Below are 12,548 nucleotides of genomic sequence, written 5' to 3'. Positions count from 1 at the left end.
AAGTAGGTCTTCGGTACACCAATCGTTTCAGTGTACCATCTTGACGTCGTTCAAGGCCAACATCTAGGAAGTGGAAGAAGTTGTCGGTTTACCCTCTCGAAGTGAATTGAATGGCGATGTGAACCTTATTGAACTGTTGCTGGAGCAATTTCAAGTCGGTTCTGTTGTTAAAAACAGCAAAGATGTCGTCTAAATATCGGCAGTAATATCGCATATTCTCTATGCTAGCCTTTAAGGGAACATTTTCAAGCTCACTCGTGAAAATGTCTGTAATTGGCAATTACCTTTACTGTTTATGCCGTTTAGGATGAAGAATATCACTTCAAAACGCAATAAAGCCAAACAAAACCGCCTGCTGAGAAATCGCTTACTACCAGCAGTTGGCACCGTGATGAATGATACAAGCTCTTGTTACACTAAGACTTATCTTTATCCGATAAGCAACGAAAAACTTCTAAAATTATTTGTGAAGACTATAGGAATAACTAAGATCGGAGAGTGAAATTATTTCTAGTGATTGCTTTTCTTGGTCAGTTGGCCTGAAATTTACATGACACTATTCAAAAATTACGCGCAAAGGTTGCACAAAACTTACGATACACGTTCGATAGAAATGGAAGAACTGAATGACTCACTAGCTCGCGGAGTCAAGTGAATACCTTCAGTGTTGCGTCGGTTCGGAGGCCGCAAGAGGTGCTTCTGTGCTCAACGATGCGTTTTGGTTTAATTCGACTCTAACCGATAATGATACATGACACATAACACTAAGCGTATTTTTGACCACGACATAGCTAGTTTTTGACATACACTACGTGGTTGCATTTGAACTGGACTGACGCAGATTCATATAAACTGTTTTGCGTGTGTTGCCTGAGAAAAAGCCTTGTCAAACAGTTATCTTGCGACGTTGGTTAGCGCACACAGATTGGCATACAAAAAGCATAGAAGCTAGCATGAAAACAAAATATATAGTCCATAGATTAACCTCAATGAACATTAGAGGAAAAGTGTCACAGCCAAAGGGATCTCTGTGATTGCTGTTAAACGTCCCTGTACTGAAAGTTTACAAAAGAGCAGCCCTTTTACAAAGAAATTTGCAGATTCATTTGCTCCGCAAACAGCATCGAGCAAAACTAATCAAGAGAACTGGTTCTGTAACAGCGTATGTTTAGAATATGTAGACACATTCGAAATGGTCTGTAGGGTATGTATTAATATCACTCATACAAATAACTAATCAAAATACCCTTTCGAGGAAACTGCGTCAAATAATTGTCACTTTTTACACGAATATTGAGTCTACTCTTCAGTAAGATAGAGTCAGAAATTTAAGCTTAACTAAACAATACCAGCTGGACAGCGGAACAAGGTGATTACAGAAGTTACATCTGGACTTGGTATTATACTCACTTCGGTAGCTTATCACTTTGAGACGGAAACGGAATAATTCAGTCTGCGAAGTGAAATTTTTAAGTACGCCCCTCATGACGACCTTGAACCACCAACGACCAGGTGTTGAACAAATTGAGACAACAAGAAAGTTATGTCTTCTCTACGTCTATGTACATCAACTTTACTGTCAACTTCAAAAATTAACAGACACCATCATACCTGATTCCTTCTGAAATTGACGCTAATCTGGGGTTCGTCTGTAGTTCATTAATACATTTGTGCACAAGTTGAGGCCTCTGAAAAATGGACGTTCGCTTTCATTAGCAGAAGTACTGAGTCAAGAATCGTTGCTAACCTTGTCGTCGGTAGAGTAGAGCCTTTTGCATGTCGCTAAAAAGTGGGTCAGAAATGTTCAAGGACGTTTCGAACATTTACGGCTAAGTTTAAATCAGGCGGCCTTATCATGAAGAGTCTAACCAACCCTCCACTGGTGGACAGTGCCCCCTCAGTGAAGCGTTTTGGGTAACTGCGGGTGACTCAGTAGTTTGATAGGCTATGGCTGTGATCTCGTGACAGAGGTGAGAAAATTTTGCCTTGAACTCATAAGAATGCTTGTGTTCGTTCTGTGTACCAAAGAACTTGACGCCTGATACATTACGGGCAGAACAAAAAACCTCCACTCCTGGTCGTTCGGTCAAATCTTGGCCGCCCCAATCACTTGCATAGAATTGTAATGTGTGAAACGCTTCAGTCACCAATATTTGTTTGCCTAAAAATATCCAGCCATATCGCTACAACAGGCTGCTAGATCTTCAGTTCAACTTGAGGGTAGTTTTAGAGATCAGCGTGACCATTGGCCTAGCAGCTTCAGGTAAACAGTTTGATCCTTCTTTTGTTCCCCGTTCCAGAACGTCTACCGCGGTGCCTGTACATTTAACCCCTTTTTGGAGAGAGGTTATGCAAACAAACAAACCTGTGATGCGGTGCTTATGTCTTTCTGTGACTACCACAACTCCTGTGATAGCAAAATAACATGTAAGGGCTTCTGATTATTTTGGAGCATTGTCTTATTCGTGACTAGAAAAAGTGAGCAAATCTTGCGCAAAGTAAAGTCCAAGTGATTGTTCAGCTGGCAACCAAATCAATTTTTACGGTCGTTTATATGATGCATTCTTTTATGCTGTAAATCAGCCTGGGACTTCAAGGTATTCAGAACAATTCCAGTTGTTCTCATGTCGTGATTTTGGACAATTTGGGTTTGATGGCTGTTTTTGGTATCGTTTCGTTTAAGAAAGCTCGTAGGTAAAATTGATACACTTCTGATGTCAGGTACGCTGTTCAATACTCCTATCTTCGTAGAATTTGCAGGAGAGGCCGCTAGAGTGGCAACAAGTACAACTGGAGGAAGTTATCTTGCCCGACTTCAACCGGTTTTCTGGTGGTAGCTGTCAGTGTGTCCGCAGATCGATTGTCACATTTGAGTTTCGTGTCATGTCAGGACTATTGTGATATAGAAATCCCTTCCCGCTGCTATTTCTCCTTCTTCTTCTTCCAGTATTTGGTTCTGTGTAAGCGTTATTTTAAAACAGCACTTGGTGCAGCTACATGTGCAGTCATCTTGTTGTTCCGCCGCTGACTTGGCATAGGCAACTAACGTACTCATAGAAACCAGTGATATTGATTGTCAAGAACATAGATGCTAATCTTGACTTGTTTGCCTTTAATATTTGAAATTTGTCGGACTGTGATGCTCCTATCATGCAGCGGTAAACCCCAAAAGGCCAAAATTTGCAGAGTCAAATTACACTTAAAATAGTCGGGCGAAAAATGTTTCCACCAAAAGTATTATTTATCTAGGAGACGCGCGCTGTTCTCAGTGGACAATAAACTTTGTCCTAATAACAACCTAAGAACTCAATAGCTTGCTAAATTGTTCGACATAACGATAACGACTAATTTTACAAAACATTTTACATAAAAAATACTTGGTAGAATTGGTAAAAATTTTGATTCGCGGGAAGAATATTTGTGTTTGTTGGATCTCCCAATTTTTTACGTAAAAAATCCGATGGATGTATTCTCAGCCTAGAAATATTTTTGAAGCATTTGTGTACCTATAATGGTTAAATTAAGGGGCTTCGCTGAGCATTTACATTGATAAAGTTCATAAACTCTTGTTGGATTAAAGACAGGTTGACTTTATGGTGGGGGGTGCTCAGTGAATTTTCAGCCGGGTTGAATTATTGAACTGATAGGTATTTGTCTTTCCTTGGAAACTGCTATCGGCTGCAGATGAACAATCTACTAAAGAACTATTCAAGATTGCAAACTTGAGGATTCTTTATTGCACCGTGACCGGGTGTTACAAAGGATTTTCGTCCCCGGTCATTAAACTGATATCGACCGATCTTTTGACTTAATGACCCACAAACCTGCACTTAGATTATCGCATTTAGGAGTTGAATGGTGGTTTTTTATGAAATATTACCAAGCAGTAATCGCAAAAGCAAAGGAAACACATACGTGGCGCACTACTCGTAGGGTTGCTGAAAACTCTACCACTACATTATCGCACCCAATGGGCGCAATCCTGAACACGCGAACGGGTTCACACCTCGGCGATGTGATTGGTTTGCCCTACACCTCGAACTATGACCCAGTAACCATCCTGGTGTTTGCCGATCACTGGCCTGCATGTCAGTAATTCCACATCTATTAGCAATTTGTGCTCGAAATTACTTTATTCGAGTCACAATGTCTGTAGAATGACGGCCCTACTGAGCTTAGGACAGCAGTCCGTTTATCGTTGATTCGATTAATCTCTACCTATCAGATTATCTCTGTTATAGTATGCTAGATGGAAGTGAGCTTTTTATTAAGGCTATCCAGATGATCGCAAAACAAAAGCGATTATTTTAATAACACCAGAAAAAGATGGCTGGTTTGTTTTAGTGTGTATTAGTGATGAAGTTAGCCATTCAGGTTACAAAAAAAAAACAAAATTATTTTACCTCCTTCTCTCTAATTTTTGCGTCCTCAGCTCCAGCGAACAGTGGACGACCAACGTTTCAAAAATACTACCACAGCAAACACAGGTTAAAAGTGTTGGCGCGATCAGCCCGGGGAGTCAGAGAGAACATGCCAGAGAGTTCATGCGGTGTCACCATGTAAGTTACCAGTCTGCGTTTTCAAGATTAACCTTAAGATGTAAGGACACAAAAGTGATAAAAGTTATCCGGACTTTACTTCAGAGTGTATCCTCTCTATAGAATACCAAACTGCATTATTTTGAATTATGCGCTGGGCCGTTTTCAGTCAGTAGCTGATGATGATTTGTCCGTTCTTAGATTTAAACCAACTAGGTCGCGTCGTTACAACTAAAAATCCAACGTGTGCATTACTGAGGAATTAAAACCCCCGTAGTTAGTAAATCGTAGAAGTTCACTATTAAAGGTGATAATAGTGACAGACCTACGGCAGATAAAAGATAAGCCGAGATAAGTGCCCACCCTGGATTTTACTTTCAGTGGTCCCGTTGGCTGAATCTCCTAGCTTTAGCCACTGATCGATGGTCTAAAATGAGCAAAAACAGCATGTATAAGTATTCCCACAAAATGAACACAGGAGCGTAAAACAGAAGTAAATGAATAGCTTACTGGCTTTGCTAGTACTTCATGCCGTAAGGCAAAACCGCCTGAAAATTAACACTTCAGAAATGTTCACTGAGGAGCTTTGAGAGGTAGTTAGATAGAAAGTACTCAACCCTCCGCATCCTTTAAACGAAACGTTCTTTTGGCAGTCACTTGTTGGGTAACCTGGCAGAGTTTTAATAAACAACCTTGAAATGCAACGACGCGTTTCGTCGTATGTTGCTAAAGATGCCAACATTACCCACAGAATATAATACTGGCTAGCCGCTCCCCATAGAGATATATTACTGAAAACGCATCGAGCATCAAAAAGTGTTTTGCGAGTTGCTTCATCTCGTTGTAGACATGACTGTAAACATTAGTTGCCCATCTGCTGGAGACATAAAGGCACATTTTGGGTAATTGTTTGAAAATTGCCGGTTCAAAGACCGAAAATCAGAGAAACCCACCATAGAGGCTCCCTTTGAGAGGGATGATTAAGAACTCTTATGAGCAGCTGAATTATGCAGGTCCGTGAACCACTTCTGTATTAGGACCAGCGCAGAATGAAAAGAGTTACCAGAAGACAACGGGCTTTCTGCCCAGTGCACCTTGTGTTCAATGTTAAAGGCACATACTCTTGGTAATATATCAAGGTTTGACAAAGCTCACCATTGAGTACTTCGCAAATAATTCCGATCCAACTCTTTTCCACTGCACCATGGTAAGCAACTCTTGTTGTTAATAGAAAATCCTTAAGTTTTAATAGAGCTTTGTTCACCGGGAGTAATGGCATAACTCACCTCCTGGCTCTTACGTTTCCTCTAAACATTTGTGAAACGTTGACAAGTCTCTCGATGGTCACATTTATACTGTGGCTCCAGAATAAATGTAATTCGGTCAGTATCGGGTGTATCACCCTACAAAATAATAATAATAATAATAATAATAATCCAGCTGTAGCACCATTTCGGCGCCTAGCTGCCATGCCGCCAGAAGGAAGCACGAAGGCTGGGATACTACCAAGTTGCTCAAGCCTAGACAGGGGAAGTCGAGTGGCAGAGGTCAGATTCGAACCACGGACCTTCGCGCTCTAACCACTGAGCCATCTCACCCTTCTTCTAGACGATGTTCACTGTGTGCGAAATGCGGTTCTATCAAATTACTCAGGATGTTTATTAGCAGGTCACCGCACGATATGCTTATGGTTTTATGAAAACTAATTCGCAATTGAAACGGACTTCGTTGTTTTAATATATGTATCGGTGATTATGTCTTTTGTTAAACGAAATTCGTCGGGCATCTGTATTACGTGAGCTTGTTGGCAATAATGCTTAGTTCGTTTCTATCTTTCTAACATGCATCCTTCCTGTCACAGAAAAACCGGGAACTAAGTTTCACTCCGCTCGTGAGGGTACAAAACTGTCGAAATTCGTATGTTGCCTTATCCATGTACATTTTTGGTACACCAACCTTTGTAACGTGCCATCCAATAGCACAACCGAATACACGCTGAGGAAATCAACTTTGTTTACACGCCTACCATCGTATGTGAGAGTGAATAACGAAAGAGTCAAAGTTCTGCAGGAGAGACGAAACTGTAACATCTTGCCCTGCCACCAGAAACTACGACACCAGTAAGAGCTACATTTGTAGATTGACCGTTGAAGTGGCTGGCATTCCGAATCCCCCCATAAATGTCTGCCAAAAAAGAATCCAACAGTGAGTAAATTGCTACTCTATTAACCTAACGGTAGAGGTCTTTACTGAATTCCAATAATACTCTAGAACCCTTGATGCAGCAGACATTCTTCGCTGTCATTCAAAAAAGCCAATTCTAATAAGAAATGATGGTCAGTGTCAACCTGAAAGTCAGGTTACTCATGCGAGACCAAACTATGCATGCGAGTTCATAATTTTTCCCTGGCTCGCTGAAGCTGAGTAATCTGCCTCGTTCCGTCAACCGTCCTTTTTTAGAGTTGTATATCATCTCCTCCTATGCATTGGAAGAGAACTCCAATCGCTAATGAACTTCCGAGCAAATTTGGTAGGAAAGCTGCGTCCAAATCAATCGTTGCTGACTATTCCATCTCTTTCGGTGAATCCAACGGACAAGAAGAGTCCTCCCCAATTCTAACGCCGAAATATATAGTCACAGACATGACCACCACTCAATTGGGAAACAAACCAACTGGTGCCAATTCAGAAACCGGCGATCAGTCATCAAAAGCTTGTCACCCGTTGGAAACCTCTCCAAAAAGCCAAGTGAGTGACAGCTAGTCATTATGACTTGCAGTGACATAAATTATCCCAGTCGTGTGTTAGTAAGAATTACCAGTGAAAGAAGAGATGCTCCCGGCCGGAATTGACTGCATCAGACTATACTTGGAAGAGTAAAACAAGGTGTTCAATCTACACACACCGATTGCCCTAGTTGACTACATTGATGTCGGAATGACAATTAATTCCAGCCGAACATAATTGACCTGGACGGTCAAACGATTAAGTTGTTAGTCTTAAGCACACGCAGACCTTCAGACCAAGGCGTGAAGAGTGTTAAGTGAACACCCATCTGAAGCTTAGTATGGCGGACCAGTATCCCAATGGGCTCTGAATTACCGGTGTTTTGAAGATTGCTTCTACTGAGTGTCTATCGTACCATTCAACCATTACATCTGGTATTGTTTGTGCGGTTACCAGCACTCAGTCATTGCGGTAAATCTTCATTGCGTTCCACAATGAAATCTCCAGCAATTTTCAGTTTATCAAACCTTCTCATGAATTTTCCTTCATGCGACTCTGATATGAAGTATTTCACCCAAACGGTGCTTGTGGAAACGATTGAAACTACGGCTGTGTGAGAATCTATTGATTGATTCAAAGAGCGGAACCACGTTTATACTTAGTCAAGATGGCGTTTTTATCCCAGTTGGTTATACAAGTATTGTACTATATGCATAGGTTCTTCCCGCTCCAGGCAATTAACAAATACCCCTCAGTAACTCAGATACACCGAACAGCAGGTTTTTCTGGTAAAACTGTTCTCTGGTCAGTAAGAATCAAATTACAAGATGGACAAACCCTCATTCCTCCACCAACCTGTTACAACAGGCGTCGAACGGATCCGAAGCAGCAACTGCCGCACCAGACAATGAGACTGAGTCAGAAGTGACGTGTAACCCCGCTCAAGAAACGCGAGAGGAGATACAAAAGTTACTGCAAGCTTCCAAATACCCTGCGTAGAATGTTGGTTATTTGACCCTTTCAGGTGGACCAAGGGATGATATGTTATTACGTTTCAAAAGTTGCATATGGTTTATGGTATAAACTATTGTTCTTCTCGAGGTTTTCTCAACCCGGGCTGCATAAACGTAAACCAATGATCTTTGCGACACGGACATACCCAGTGGATCAAGAGAACCTAACCTCTGGTATAGTTGCTAAGACTTTCTGTGGTTCTATACCACAAATTCGCCTTTAGCAAATCTGTCACAAAAGCATAAAGCTCATGAACATTTTTCACGGCTGATTTTCGCAAAAATCGACCGATCCAATTATGCGGAAAGTTTAAGCATCATCTGAGATTGCACCTGAGAGTGATCAGAACGGTGAGTAAAACACCAAAATAATCCAGTATCACAGGCTGGAAATATGCAAATTCATTTCATACTTGGCTTACTCAACCTCCATGAATTGAGCTTCTGATATCAGTAGTGGAATTTTAAAGGTCCAGTCGCACAATCAGTCGAGCGTCTCCTGTCTGTATTTTGTCATCATTGCATGTACCTCTGTTCTAAAAGAAAGCTAAGTGATCACTCAAATTTCAAAAGCGTCAAAAAACAGTCCACTATTCCAGCAATTAATTGCTTCCCAGCTATCGCATAGCTTTTGAACAATAGGAATATCCTATTGTTCTGAAGAGTGAAAGCTGGGTAGACGCGAAACGATTAAAGCAGAGAATCATTGAGTTACTGTGCTTCACAGCGACCGGAGAAGATTATTGCCACTAACGATAGGTATTAGAGGCCAGTTTATTCCGGTACTATGAATATGGTTACATTACATATACAACATGAAGCCTCAGAGAAATCATTAATAGAGTACACAGTGGGGAAAAGGATTCGGCAGAAGGAAACAGGTTTTATGAAACTGAATAATCGCAATGCACATCCATTAATTCTGCCTCGAAGCATTCTCACCCGAAGCTGGAATCTTCCAGTGCCAAAAGACTGCCAGAGACGTCATCCGGCACACGTTCCTCGTCTGGTGGAAGGTAGTTCAAACTTACCCTTTATGTCCGGCCCGGAAAGCGATTTTTAACCTTGCGTAACATCCTCATTAGGTTCAGTTATTAGATGCCATTCCAAAAATACGGAATCCTCGGACCAGTCAGTTTGGTGCAACAGTCCCGTCATTCCCTTCGACACGCCAACTGAGCCAAAGAGTCCTGAGGTGAAGGATACTACTCACATCACTTTTGATGAGACTACCGAAGCCTGACAGTATACGTAAAACTCTCAGAGATAGGACAAATCTACCATAAAAGACACATAAACCGGATGCATGACATTTTCATGGCTTGAAACTTTGCAGTGCCCTCACAGGGAGATTTGCTTGTAAACATTGCAAACGCTCAACAAAATATTGCATTCGATGGGGATTATATAACCTCTATATGTATGGACCATCTTGATGGAACTCCAAATACTTGGCTAGGCTGCCTCCTGCCGAGGAAATGCCCCTTTTTCAATTTTCTCAACATGTTTGCACCTTGGGAGATGTCGGTTGACAGTTTCCGACACAAATTTATTGGTAGAAATTAGGCAAAGCGTCTACATCTTCGACATCTACGCTAACCGGTCATGTTGACCGCGGAGACTAAGAATTACAAGATGATTGAGTGGTGCTGCGAGGAGCTTAACTGTAGCTGTTCAAAGTTAGACGCAGAACAGACCGGACTTAGACGCTGGACGTACGGGGTTTCCTCGTAAGCCATAACTTTGCACTAATGATGTAATTTAGCCTCAGTTCTCTTAAAGCATTTGTCAGCTCCTTGTTAGGGACTTCCATACTGTTCATCCCAGTCTAGAACAGGTGATATCTACAAAGAATCAATACATTTACTGTTGTGGTCTCTTCTACTCAGCATAACTATACCTGCTGTGTTGTCTGATCCTTCGATAATAGACCTCTTGTTGTTTCTAAGCTTCCGATACGCTTCCCGTGGCGAGTGCCTGTCGGCTGCTCGCTGTTGGCTCAAATGCTTTATACTCATAGCCTGAACAAGTCAGAGCATTGTCAGAACTGAGGTGAATTGATGGAGATATACCCTGAGAATATCGGTCAATGGAAGGGAAAAACTGGGTAGTTCTATGGTTAACTTGCGCTTAATCTCCAGGTCTGTTGTTCATAGCCCGGCTTATTGCGGATGATTTCGTCACATATTCTGACGTTCCTTTCTGATTGGATTTGTAACCTGCTGAGTAGAAACCAGTCTATTTCACTACCTGAGCACAAGATAACAGCGATCCCACGATGTCGCCGTGGAGTTATAAAAATTTCCATTCTAGCTTGGTCGTGTGATAACGGGCATCAACGATGACAATTTCATAACATATTTTAAGTACGTTTATAAAACTCCGCTAGGAATTTTCGTACTGGTCAAAGCATATGGCGACCGCTTAGGCGGACATCATACATCTATACAAGCCGCAAATGTGGCAGAAATGCCCTCTCAAGAACTGAACTACAACCTCGCCAGACAACCCCACGTGACTTGCGAACACAGCCCGTCACCATGAAAAATGTGATTCCGTTATCGATTTTCAGCCCGATGCATGCTTTCGATCGATCCTACATACCCTATTTATGCTAGAGTCAGCGAATATCGAAAATTAGCCTTCAGCACCATTGTGCGCACCGGATTTTTATCACATTTGAACTTCATTCATGAGGATTAGAACAGGCAGACAGGAATACGATGGGTGGCAAGGATCTGCGACACACCAAATGGGGATTTTATAATTGAGAGGTTGTATCGATTTCCCTGAAAAAACGAGACAATTGTAACTCCGTAGCAAATGGATAACTGGACGATAAAAAGCTGGTTCCGGTGAACATGCTACACCATCGTGTTTGGACCGACTGATAACTCCCAAAGGGCTTCTCTGTTTTTCCGCCGGCCTTGTGCCATCGAGTCCAGATTGCCTTCATGAGCATGTGTGCACCGTCAAATTCGACTGTGACCAAACCACCTATGGTTCTCCGGCTGAGCAGCAGTTTTCCTACCGTCGAACGGTAAATGTTATTATGATGCCAGCCATTCATTTTTACTTCGTTTTACAAGCGCAGTCCAGGAGTACAGAGCTTTACCAGTGCGGCAATCATAGCTGTTTTGAAGGTGAAACTTGAGGTGCCCCTTCCATGAACAGTTCCAAGACACAAAGTGGTGCCGGAGAGGAAACAAGGCCTCTATTTTCAATCATTGTTTTAAATACGTGGATCAAATCGCCACTTGCCGTGCACCACCTCACTATAAACTCATCCATCACATATAAGCCGAAATCTGCTGGACAATACATTTCAGCCAACTCGGCTTACAAGGGCAAAAATTAAATCCGATAGGTAAGGACAGCCAACCTCAGTATCAGAGAGGCATTTGAACCAATTTTTACTGTCAAGTTCCATTCGTTACTTTACGTACGCGTTGCCCAATCCAGCGCAGAAGCTAACAGCTCGTGTTGAAGCATTTTTGGTGTATGACAACGGTGGATTCGAAACTTGCTTGAGCTGGCAGACACCCCATTAATCCAATGTCGATACCCAATCTTGCGGGAATTAGGCGGGTAGCGAACAACGGCGGAGCGTTTCTCGAGACATGATGCAATTAAAATTTAGAATGACATATTGCAGTGCCACTTTGGGTTTCACCTGAGACAAGTTTTAACAATCCTCTGCATTGACAGATACGGTCTAACTGCCTCATCACATGGTCAGTTGGTCTCGAGCATCTAAGCTATCTAAGCTAAACAAACCGCACCATTGGTAAAAACATTGTGAAGAACCTTACAGTCGTGATACGTGCTGATCTATTTGTCCAAGGTTTGGTACAACAGCCAACTGAAGAGAACAAGAAATAAATCAATTACAATCTGAAGTGAAATCATCTGGGCGGATTTGAAAGTGTCCGAAGAATGACACTAAAATAATTTTCCTTCTGAGATGATCAGTTTCGGCCAGATGTAACGCTGTGGCGCCTGAGCCTATCACAGTGAAGTGTTTACTTGTGTTTCTGTATTCCGTTTGTTGTATGATCCATACTCGACACGAGCATACGAATGAGTACATGTAAAAGTTGGTGTCAGACTTCGACGGCTTGTCTTCCGGTTGGAAACTGATGGATGGTGAAACTGAAACTCAAGCGTAGATTATCAGCTTTACGTTTCCTAGCGTTCTTGTAACCAAAGTAGCGACTGAATCTCTTCTAAGTAGAGGAGGTAACCCTGTTCTTACCCTGAAGAAAGTTTT

Source organism: Opisthorchis viverrini (genome assembly GCF_000715545.1).
Source record: "Opisthorchis viverrini unplaced genomic scaffold opera_v5_250, whole genome shotgun sequence".
NCBI classification, from domain to species: domain Eukaryota; kingdom Metazoa; phylum Platyhelminthes; class Trematoda; order Opisthorchiida; family Opisthorchiidae; genus Opisthorchis; species Opisthorchis viverrini.
Note: the sequence above shows the minus strand (reverse complement) of the source record.